The following is an 11,932-nucleotide window of genomic DNA, read 5'->3' as shown; positions in this document are numbered from 1 at the left end:
TGATCTCATTGATGACGCACAACTATCATTCTGGTTGATTAGGTTCGTGAGGGTGACAACAGCAACCAAACTCTACGAGAAAGGGATCCCCGAACAACTCATAATGGAACGACCTGGGCACATGAGTGTTTAAGGTAAGTTGTTTCGTGTTTCATTAACAAAAGTACACAGTTCATGCTAAATCCTTTTGATTTGACAACATGAAACTATTGGAAAAGATTACTATTTAAGATTTGGGGGTATCGGCAGGTGGAAATGAATAAATATAAGTATCAATGAATTTTATAAATGGGCGTATGTGGACTGAGTTAATATGTTCATATCGTATCGATTAGTCATGTTCATGTTTGTCACAAATTGCATAGAAAAATCCATTGTAATTAATCATTATCAAAATTAATTGACATATCTAAAATCACACAAATACTACAAATTATCATCCAACTCTTTATTTTGCAGGTTGTCGTAACTACAAACGGACATCAAAAGGCCAGAAGATCGAGGTCAGCACCGTGATTAACATTTCTCCGACCAGTGCAACAGCAACTGACTGTAGTACAGATGTGAGTGAGAAGACTGATACCGCAGCCCCGAGCGAGATCAGATGCACGAGTGATGTTCCTCCAATGTCAGGTGGAATCATTTTGGCATAAAATTGCACCATCAATGTAGTGATCAAGAAATAAAATATAAAGTGTGTCGTTTCTTCAACTCAATGTTACTTCAACTCAATATTGCTTGAGGCGAAGCCGAGAGTAATATTCAAGAAATCCTGACGTACCTTTAACCGAGGGAGGATACAAAACTGAGGCGTAGCCGAAGTTTTATGTATCCGGACGAGGATTCGTTTGTCAGGCTGTTTAGACTGATCTCGTAACGTTATCCGGGGTTTAAAGCCAACAAACCTCTGATGACGTCACAAGAGGTTGATATGAAAAATAGACAGCTATCTATTGTAAAGACCATATCATCCCAAGGTGTGTAATGTATAGTGTGATTGAGCGTGAGTATTATACTGTGTGGCTGGGTATACCTACTGTATAGCTTCACTAAGTATGAGTAACATATAGTGTAATGGCTGGGTATAACAAGTTAGTATAATATAAGTATATCTAATGAACTCTGTGACTGAAGAAAAATGATGCTTTGTCGTCATTGAGTAACATTTGAATATCATCTGAACTACTGGTAACATATGCAAGGCCTAACAGGGCCATAGTCAATGAAGACACACTTACTGGTATCAGTGCATGTCACCTTTATCTTAATTGTTGAATATAATATGCACATAGGGGTTCCTCCACTATATTGTGAAATTAATTAAATTTGTTAATTAATCAATTGATGTGTTTGTTTCTCAAGGTGGAGTGATATTCTGTCATTGTTAACGGCCCATTGTATGTAACATTTGCTTTAGTGCTAATTACCTTTATCAAAAAGGAGAATACTAAAAACAGCTATTTTTTCCATAGGGTTGAACCATTCCGATAGTCACCTTACATTATTAAAATTGAAGAAAAATGTTTTTGTAAAATCGAGATAAACACGTAATAAACGCAGTCATGCTTCCTCCTGATACAAGAAAGACCCGCGAGTTACTGAGCATATGTGCCAATAAGCTTCCTCTTTGATTTGCCATGCCAACCATGGGTTCTCAAGCAGTGAAAGATGTCATATATATATAATGTGTGTGTGTGTGTGTGTGTGTGTGTGTGTGTGTGTGTTTGTTTGTTTGTTTGTGTGTTTTGGTTAGTGAGTCTAGTTTTAAGCCGCACTCAGCAATGTTCCAGCTATATGGCGGGTATGTTTAGTACACTGGATTATTGTTGCTCAGGTTTCATGCACACACAAACACACAGAGTGTTCTGGGCGGCTATCTCTAGATATATATATGCCCAATCTAAATTATTTTGCGCCTTATGCAGCTAGAATGTTACTGCCAGCCGTCATGAACAACAAGCGATCAAATTATCAGCTTGCTAAAATGGATGTGTTTGAGCTGTCCGCTGGATGCAGCTAGCGTAGTTGTGTTGGAGTAGCCAGTTGTCACCCGAGACAGCAGTCTGCAAGGAGTTGGGCTTCATTATGACCCCGTCCTGCAACCTCAGTGTCACAGCCGAAGAAGTCAATCACCCTTGAAGGTCCCCATCAGCCAATGATATGGGAAGGTTTATCTTACAATGTGTTGGTTTTTTCAACAGGAAAAAGCCAGGTCTGAGTGTAATTCAAATATGAAAATATCCAAGGTCAGGTGGATGCAGCTTGTGTCGTTGCCTTGCAGCAGCCCGCTCTGGCAAGAAACACAAGTGTGCAAGACGTTTCCAGTAACCAGAGTGTCAAAGTGTCAAGCATCATGCTAACGTTCCGAGCAGTCAGCGATGTAGGTATATGTACTTTATAATGTGTTGGTTTATCGACAAGACAAAGTCAACTGTTGGTGTAATAAATATAAAATCATCCTGGGTCGGAACTCGCTATTAGGAATTTGAAGACATTATCAGGATAATTGTTATATTAAGATCACTCAGTGTCTGAAGATGGCGGCAAATGTCTTTCACAAGTATAGGAAACTTGGGGGATATATATCGCGAATCGTTTAAGTGAGGATGTTCTTGTGGACCTGTGCGTCTTGGGGCTTTCTCTCGAATAGTTTTGAATATACCATATGTTTCAGTTTGCCGCTGTTTTCGGATATCGGACTTCCTTTCGTCACCCTTTTAACAAGATAGGTCAGACCCTCAATAAACATCACGGTACATTTAGGTCATTGGCCACATGATTTGGCAACCGTGTTGGATACACGATTTTCTGTTTGCGTTTTGCCATGTCTCAAAAAGCCAACTTCAATGTACCGACTGGACCAAACTTTCAAAGAAGTATCACCACACTTACGAATTCCACGTTAGTCGGTTCCTGATATTTTTCATTGGTTGCGTCCATATGAACAGTTTGTTTCTGATATCATTTACTGTATGAATCGTTCCTTTAAAGGTTCTGCAACCATTCGCCCTTACCCAAACCTGCTACTCACCTCTTATGACAAGCGTGGTACAAACGTATTAACGAAGTTTAGAAGTGGGCAGCTATATGTAAACTGTAATTTTGGGAGAGAGGATTAGATGTCTGTGTGTAAACTTTGTAGAGTTTCAGAAATTGAGCAACACGTTCTACCCTCCGAGTTTATGAAAGGGAACTGCTTATTCAATACACGGTACAGGTTTGTGACACAGCACTGCCCAGCGAATTCCGGTACCAAAGATCACACTTGACCCTGATAGCCATGTGATCTGTTACTGCTCTCAGACACACTCGGGGAAACAGAGCTGTATCAGGTATAGGTTATTTAGAATGGTCATAAAACAGGGCATACTTCACCTTGTTTATTGGAAATACGTTGATCAAACATTTGGAAGCAGTTCAGGATCGAGCAGTAGTAACATCATATCAAACAAAACACAGAACCTTTATTATGGGATAACTTATAAATTCAGCTGGAAAACAGCTACTGTATCATTACACGTAGTTCAAATATTTTCTCAAAGGTGCTCAAATGGCGAGAAAGATGGCATTTAAATGAACGAATACAAGATATATTGACGAAATATTAATATCTGTTATGTTGAGCAAAGATTCCAGGCACACGTGACATTTGCTTCAGTGCTAATTACCTTTACCTTATAATAACTTGGAACTGAGGTCATATTCCAAGGTAAAAGGTAATTAGCACTGAAATAAATGTCACATACGGAAGAACTGTTATAGTTATACCAAGTCACAGTGTATATTGTATGTGATGATTTGTCAACGACCAAGTCAGTCAATCTGCAGTCAGAGGGTCCTTGTAAATGTAGCTAATTGCAATGTTACAGACATAATGACCAGTTGATATTGAATCAAAGGTCTATACTGTATTACTGAAAGTAAATTCTTTGATTTCAACTGAGATAAAATTACAAACATACACACAACCACGTCCATCTACACAAACTCCGAGGGAGTACGAGAGACGCCATCGTCTTCAGTGAGAATGTTTCTGACAAACTGTCCTGACTCAGTAAGATGAACAACAGTGTGTTGATAGTAGTCAGTAACCAGGATGTCACCTGTGCTGGTACTTGTGATACCACGTGTATCTACCAGTGTTGTGTCTCCTGTTGTAGGGTAGGTGAACACAACGTCCCCATCAGGCACAGGACACGCTTCGAACCGCCATCCGACACAAAGGTTGTTTCCTGTTCTTGTTGTACAAAGAAAGTTGGAGAATGTATGATTTCCTTTCCTCTATCTACAGGGTTCATTGACGTTAGGACGTTTCCTGTCATGTCCAGAATATCCACGCATCTATTAGAACTAACTGCTAGTGTTGATGGTGTCAGGGCCGTTACACCCCAGTACTGTTTGCTGGTTGTGATTGTCGACAGCAGTACCAGGTCAGGGTTCACTTTAACTGTTGCAGTCAGTCTGGTATGCGTCACAGTGACAACCACCTGGTTGTGTTTCAGCCTTGTTATACCCACGGTGAACCTCCAGGTTGAGCTTGCTGTGACGTCCTTGTTTTGCTCCAGGTGTAGAAGGATTTCACACTGATGTTTTCACAGTCTGTTAAGAACCACTGTGTATGTACCATTCACCATCAACACCGTTACGTCAGTAGGGTATACTTCATACTCGTTTCCTGCTACACTAACGTTAATGGAGTCTTGTGACACAGGAGCAGACTTCAGGTCCAACACATAAACAGTGCCTTGTGGCAAGGGACCAGCCTCCAAGTTCACCATACCGTTATATTGGACATCTATCTCACCCAGCTGCAGATCGTCCGCTGTTCTACTCAACATGTCTTCGTTCTGTCTGAACATGATCTTGGCTATTCTCCTTCTTCTTCATGTCTGCGTCTCCATCAGCCTCCACATCACCGGCCTCACATGCCTGATGCATCTCATACACATCCATGTCACACTCGGAATGTAGAGTTTGGTCTATCAGCTCAGCCTGCTGCCGGTACATCAGTACTGATATTTCACCCAACTTTAGGTCGGCTGTCAGTTGTTCAATGTGCTCTTTGGAAACTTCTTTCAATTGGTCCAGGAGTTTGTTTTCCATGAGTGTTATCTTCCCCTAGATTTGTTACCAAAAGACTTGATGTCCTGTTCCATTCTTGCATATCGAGCTTTTTCACAAACCACGTCCACTTTAACTGCATCAACATTTGTTTTGATTTCCATTTGCTTTTCAAAATATTTTCCTTCTTATTCAACAGCTGGGACTTTAATACAGGTAATTCCGACTCCAATATGACAACTGACTCACATTTCCTGTGATATATAACACAACAGGTGTGACAGGTGACTTTCTTGCAATCTTTGCACAAGAATGTGACGATTTCATCTTTGTGTTCTTTACACTTAATGTTTCGTTTCCTTGGGATAATGGCCTCACTAGGCATGTCAGTTGTATCGTGATGACGAGTGGATGAGATGCGTTTGTGCACCCTAGCACATACGTCACACAGGGCCTCATCGCATACCGAGCTCCACACAGTCGCTGGGTTGTCTCCCCTTCGCGATGATAGCACGTGCAGTTCTTCGTATCTGGACAAAACAATATTGAATGAAAATCAGCCAGCATTATATCACCAAGTGTTTGTGCGCATCTATCTAAGGCAGGGTGCAGCTTCACTCACTCACTCTATCTTTATATGTAATGGTAATTTTTCATGATTTGTCAACAGTTGTTCCTACTTAATATAAGAGGTATAAGCTACTTTACAACACGGAATAAAATGCAAAACATATCTGCAAGACGGACTTAACGAGAATTCAAGAACTTGAGTCACCACGTTCATGAGTATTGTACAGGTACAAACACCGATAAATAATGAGTGTGTTCAGATATAAAAAGGCATAGTACACATTTGAAAAGGGGAAGTTTGCCTTTGCAAAAGGTAAGAGAGCCAACATGCCGTATTGGTACGACTACAAACTACAAACTATTCAGTGACCATAAACAAACCTTTAACAGATTGTAGGTTTAACTACACGTGTTTATGCTTTTTTCTTTTGAGTGTAATGCAAGAAACATCCAATAGACTATCACTGCAGTACCGGTTCAGCATTCAGCCTTACCTTTACATCCAGGGCCCAAATGAGTCCAGCAGCCCCTGGATGACAAAGCTCGGTTTGACGTCATCCGCCCACTCATCTATTGGTCTCTCAGGGGAAGTCACTTTCGTCGTCTTGCTGCAGAAAGGACACAGCAGAGACTTAGCACTGATGGCTACCGGTTTGGTTTTGGCGTAGTTCACGACACATTTCCGACAGAATGTGTGATAACAGACAAGGGTGCACGGATTGTCAAACACCTGTGTACATATGGTGCATGTGAGGAAATGTTCCTGCAGTTTCTGAGATGTCGCCATCTGCAAACATCTGCAAGAAACATGTGGAATACAGGGAAATACATAAACTATAGTAGTGTTCATTTCAAACTTTTAAACATATCAGCGCTTCCAGCCGACAAATTTCGAAAATAAACCAGATTTCTTTCTGCCATTGTGTGAAGTTGGTGTCCAAACAATCATACTACTTCCACCAACTACGAGGACGTCCAGCTAAGGTTTGACGCAAAGCGTTCATGAAGACGTCTATACATCTTCCATCTCCACCTAGAGGCAACAATTATGACTCGTACACTTGGCAACACTGACGTTGTCCATGATCAATTATCACAGACAGACTGATGTTCAATCAGTCAACGGGGGCAGTGGGTAGCCTGGTAGTTAAAGTGTCCGCTTCTCACGCCGATAACCCGGGTTCGATTCCCCACATGAGTACAACGTGTGAAGCACATTTCTGGTGTCCCCCGCAGTAGTATTGCTGGAATATAGCTAAAAGCGGCGTAAAGCAAAACCCACTCATTCAGTCAACCACTTGTCCCATGTACATACATACACAGAATGTGATACAAATACAAATTATGAATCAATGTTATTTTATTGAGTTCAAATTTTGATAGAGCCTATTTCTTTCGATTTGTCCCTTGTGAAAGAAGAACAGCCGTGTTCACCAGGTCAAGGTACGTGTATTGTCACTCAAATACCACATATCGATATCAGCTCTCATTTGCATAACGAAAGTAGACTGGTGTCAACTGTTTTGCGCCAGCAACAACACTAGCCATATGAATAATTACTGTCGAACATTTGTATAAAATGTAGAAATGACAGCCCTATTAATTTTCCATCTTGAATCAATGTATCCTCATGTCCACAGACACCTGACATTTGGGTGTACATGTCCATATACCTGTACATAGTGAAAGGAGACCAGGCAACACAGAGGAAGGACATGCACATGCACTTCTTTCATTGCTCTCTGTACCTGTCCGTCATTTTACCCATTATACGACTTTAGAGCCTCACATTACTTGATTTTTCACAAATTGTAAACTTAAATACATTTAGATTTGATAATATACTTTTGATTTTTGTGGGTTTATTAGTCTCTCGTAAAGGTTATTCATATCACCAGAGTCGTGTACACATCCATATACCTGAACATAGCTTAGGGAAAGTAGACCTGGCAACACAGAGGGAAGGACTCAAACACGAATTATAAAACAATTACCACCTTATTGCTTCACACCATGTCAATTGATCACCGAGTACTAAACGGCTACTTGTTAGCGTCGACACACAACACGACGATGTAACTACACCTTCAGACAAGACACGATGGGTACGGGTTCACGTGTCAACTACACAACACGATATTGCACATGTACTACTGTCATTGCATACATTATCACTCCGTCATTTCTTCCCAATATACGATTATAAAACCTAACTTGACAAATATATTTCTCGAAAATGTAAACTTTAATTATACGCATAGACTTACTAATAAACTGTTGAATTTTGTCTTTAGTCAGTCTATCATAAATGTCTTTCATATCACCAGAGGCGCTATCAACAGGTTCATTTACGTTTTATTATCGCGTATACAATGGACTGACCTAGATTGCAAAACTCATTTCGATATAGAAAGTAGGCTGTAAGAGATTGTCCAACAAAGGCAGTGCACCTTGACATTATACACGCATATGATAGGCATAGTAATTCACTGACGTCAGTGTATCGGTAGGTCCACACACCAACTTGTGTGAGATGAGGGTAGCCGGTTCCTGTACGCATAACGAAAGTAGACACGTCAACACAGCGGGGAAGGTCACACACGGGGAACATAACACCATGGCTGAATTACCACACACAGGAAACATAACACCATGGCTGAATTGCCACACAGGAAACATAACACCATGGCTGGATTACCACACAGAGGAAACATAACACCATGGCTGGATTACCACACACAGGAAACATAACACAATGGCTGAATTACCACACACAGGAAACATAACGCCATGGCTGAATTACCACACACAGGAAACATAACACCATGTCTGAATTACCACACACAGGAAACATAACACCATTGCTGAATTACCGCATACAGGAAACATAACACCATGGCTGAATTACCACACACAGGAAACATAACACCATGTCTGAATTACCACACACAGGAAATATAACACCATGGCTGAATTAGTAGACTTTTACCCCCGCATTACTTCACAACTTGTCCATCAGCCGCTATACCTGGTCATTGTTAGAATTGGAAGATGTTGTTATCCATAACGTGTGTCTACATTGTACTTCCCACCTTCAGAAATGCCACTCAAAGAAGAGATCTCCACAGAATTAAATACACTTGGTCGATGTTTATAATTCTTGACACATCCACATTGTTACATGTAATCAATGTTCATTTCCCCTTTCATGTCTTGGCTATTTGCCTCTCCCCACATTCTGTCCACGCCAAGTCCCTTCCATACATCATTACCCACTGAACTGTATCACCATTTTCTTAGAATTAATTCCATCGACCTATTTTCCGACACATTCTAACATCAAATTACACTTTCCTTTAAAGACTGCAGCAAAGATCAGGCTCAATGAAACTAGAACCTAGGTTTGATTGTAGGTCCATGTTAACTCTCTTTCCGGTGAGTATTTTAGTTGACTGTTGAATCCCAACATGTGACCTGGATAAGATCTATGCAAAGTTAGCGACAAGGAAAATCACTTTTGAAAGGAAGTTTTGAAGTCTTCTCTCTGGCCGAGCGGTTGATATGGTTGAGTTGTTGGGTGGCCGAGTTCCTGGCTGGTTGAGTTAGTGTGTGGGTGGTTGAGTAGTTGAGTAGTTGGATAGTTGAGGGAGTGGTTGGTTGAGTAAGTGTTTGGGTGGTTGAGTGGTTAACTAGTTGGATGGTTGACTGAGTGATTGTTGGGTTGAGTGGATGGTTGAGTGATTGACAGGTCTAAAATCAAGGTTGAACTGCTTTGAACCCATGAAAATACTTTTCAGGCATACCGAAAACAGCTGTATTGATCATGATTGAAACGACATGCAACAACTGTTCCTTCTGTATGGCAGTGGATGATGTATAGTAGAAGGCCAGGGAAGTGTTTGGTAAATTTCGTCATTTATTTGCTCAGTCAAAATATACCTTCGACGGTGCCATACACATATCTTTTAAACTGCAGTCAATTTGTAAGGACCCAAGCAACATAATTTGTGATGAGGCGATTAACGGACCAGGTGTTCTGGAGCGGCATGGAGCAGGGCTCACAATGTCAATCACTGGATTACCTGGTCAAGTCACATAGCATCTCTGACACATGGACAGTCGGTGGATAGAGGTTAAATGTAATGTTCACTTCACAGTTGCAACGTCACACTGTCCCTCTAACACATGGATAGTCGGTGGATAGGGGTTAAATGTAATGTTCACTTCAAATTTGCAACGTCACACTGTCCCTCTAACACATGGATAGTCGGTGGATAGGGGTTAAATGTAATGTTCACTTCAAATTTGCAACGTCACACTGTCCCTCTAAGAGATGGATAGTCGGTGGATAGAGGTTAAATGTAATATTCACTTCACAGTTGCAACGTCACACTGTCCCTCTAACACATGGATAGTCGGTGGATAGAGGTTAAGTCATACTGTCCCTTTATCATAGTCAAGTAATGTCTACACTGCGCCTAAATGGCTGCAAAAATTGTATGTTCCCCAGGGAGTTGAGATTGAAAAATACGATGTGCCATTGAGATTGACATCCAATGATCAAGGGAAAAAACAAAGTGCCTTTGAGCAGCTGAGCTGGATATTGGCGCTATACAAAGATAAGTATGTTACTGAATCTTGAATCTTGAGGATACCCAGACCGAACAGGGTTTTACGGCTCCTAATAAACACAGTTCTGCACAACGAACTCCCATACCAAGATCACAGGGATACACGTGACCCTGATGACCCTGTCATCCATTAACCCTACAACACAATTTCAGCTCTAGATCCCAATAATAGATACAAAACACTACCTGACTGCACTTATAAACATGGAAACAAGTTTTTCTGTGTAACTACTCGCAGACACAACCTGTGAACAGAGCAGTGCCTTTGACAGGCTATTGAGAATAGTCGTATAACAGGAAGTACTTGATCTCGTTTATTGGAAACGCGTTGATGTAGTACATGTAATTGGAAACGCGTTGATCGAGAAGTAGTAAATCATATCACACGGAACACAAATCTTGTAAATTCATCTTCACACACACAGAAGTCACAGTTACTGCTGGAGAAAGCAGTACTAGTACTACCCACATGGAATTAAACATTTTCTCCGGGCTGCTCGAAATAGCAAGAAAGTTTGCATTTACATACATTAATCTAAGTTATATCCACGAAATATGAATATCTATAACGATGCAAAATAATTCAAGGTACAAAGAACAGGCTTGGAATCTGACATCAATTCCAAGTTGAGGTAAAGGTGATTAGCACTGAAGCAAATGTCACATACGCGGAACTGTTCACATTGACAGAATATCAGTCCATTTTGATGAACCTAATATACAAATGGATTAATTTAGAAATTTAAGTAATTTCACAAATAGTGTAATAGCCCTATGTACACATTATGCTTTGCATTCTAAGTTTAAGCTAAAGATAATATACACCGATACCAGTAAGTGTGTCTTCATTGATTCAGTCCTGCTACATATACTAATACACCACAATAAAACTTATTCTGATTTGTATACGGTACACGAAGTTCAATGGACATTCAAGTGATACTAACTGGCACTAAATATCAGTTTTCCCCAGTCTCAAAGTATATCATATATTCTCGGTTATAGAATAGACTTCTCAGTCACACTGTACATTAGATATTCTCAGTCACACTGTACATTAGATATACTCAGACACAGTATATTAGATATACTCAGACACACAGTATATTAGTTATACTCAGTCACACTGAACATCAGATATAGTCAGTCACACAGTATATTAGATATACTCAGTCACACTGTACATTAGATATACTCAGACACACAGTATATTAGATATATTCAGTCACACTGTACATTAGAGGTGAGGTGAGGTGAAATTGGGTTTAACGTCGTGCTTGAGAATATTTCGCTCATATGACAACGGGCATGCGTGTGTATGTGTATGTGCGGCTGCTTGTACTAGCCCAGACTGAAGCTGGTTTTATAGTGCTAGCCCACTGAGATACCATGCCGCAGTGAAGCATGAATACCCCACTCAGACACATTATATACTGACTCCGAGCCGACCAGTCCTTGTTGTACCCATTAATGCCGAGCGCCAGGCAGGGACCAACAAGTTCCATATTTTAACGTCTTTTGGTATGACGCGGTCGGGGATCGAACCCGCGACCTTCCGCTCTCTCGGGCGGACGCTCTAACCACTACACCACGGAGGCGGTCCTGTACATTAGATATACTCAGACACACAGTATATTAGATATGCTCAGTCACACTGTACATTAGATATA

The sequence above is a fragment of the Haliotis rubra genome, unplaced genomic scaffold (assembly GCF_003918875.1).
Source record: "Haliotis rubra isolate DU_JTF1 unplaced genomic scaffold, ASM391887v1 Scf939, whole genome shotgun sequence".
NCBI lineage: Eukaryota > Metazoa > Mollusca > Gastropoda > Lepetellida > Haliotidae > Haliotis > Haliotis rubra.
This window is presented reverse-complemented; position numbering follows the sequence as displayed.